Below are 978 nucleotides of genomic sequence, written 5' to 3'. Positions count from 1 at the left end.
AGCAAAACGAACTAAGGTTGCAAGTACATCCTTCACTCAACAGACACCAAGAGGCATGTTTTATGCTGATCTATTTGCACCTCACCAGTATACTGGCGACCATAACGGAACATGAGCAGATGATCTAAACGAGAATCCTTGAACTACTAAACTGAGAGAAGTTTTCTTCCTTTTTTATTTTTATTTTTTTTTTTTTCTTTCTGTTGTTTGCCCTGTTTCTTTCCGTTTTCTCGTTTTTGTTGTTTAATGTCAGTGTATGTCGACTTTCGTTTATTCATATTTTTTTTTCCTTTCACTAAATGTGTACTATGATGAAATAGTCGTACTGACTTGCACTTAATCTTAAAATTTCTGTTTGTGATTTCGCAAGTTAAATTTCATTTCTTAGATTATGTTATTGCTCAAGTCGACAAGTCTTCCTAATGCATGCATTCTTGATTACTAAATGGTTGTAGAAGGCTAATATGCCATCAATTTTTCAAAAATACAATTTTAACTTTTCAGAAGCATGTTGGCTTTATTTTGATTGTTCATACTCTCTCTTATTATCCTAGCTGTGAGCTTTTGAGCCTAAACACTTAAATTCTTTGTTGTGTGATTATCCAGACATGTGTTATCCCTCTAGAACTTGCACTAATTCTGACTTGCATCACTTGTAATTTATGCATACATTGAGGCAATTTTATTGGTCGTTTGAGCCTTTCTAACTACCCTATGAAAATTTTATCCTTTACTAGCCCCTTTGAGCCTTGCCCTTTTATTTCGGTTACTAGCTATATTACAAGCCAAACACCTGACTTTAATTAAATTCTTGTCTTGAAAAAATTCTAAGTTTGGGGTTGCTCATGGGATAGCAACTTTTTAAGTTTGGGGTGGTGATTCTCACAAAAAGAAATAAAAAGAAGAAAAAGAAAAATTAAATGAAAGAAGAAAGAAGAAAAAAAAAATTTCAATCTGTGTACTTTGGTAAAAAAATAT

The 978-nt window shown here is 32.5% G+C and overlaps 1 protein-coding gene across 1 annotated transcript in view; it reads left to right on the top strand.

The window, feature by feature from the left end:
• LOC140920704 (uncharacterized) overlaps nucleotides 1-978 on the top strand; it is a 7386-nt gene that overhangs the window by 1383 nt on the left and 5025 nt on the right. The gene's annotated exons all lie outside the window — the stretch shown is intronic.

This window comes from Cicer arietinum, chromosome 6 (genome assembly GCF_000331145.2).
Source record: "Cicer arietinum cultivar CDC Frontier isolate Library 1 chromosome 6, Cicar.CDCFrontier_v2.0, whole genome shotgun sequence".
Taxonomy (NCBI): Eukaryota; Viridiplantae; Streptophyta; class Magnoliopsida; order Fabales; family Fabaceae; genus Cicer; species Cicer arietinum.
Note: the sequence above shows the minus strand (reverse complement) of the source record. Positions and strands in the feature narration are given on the sequence as shown.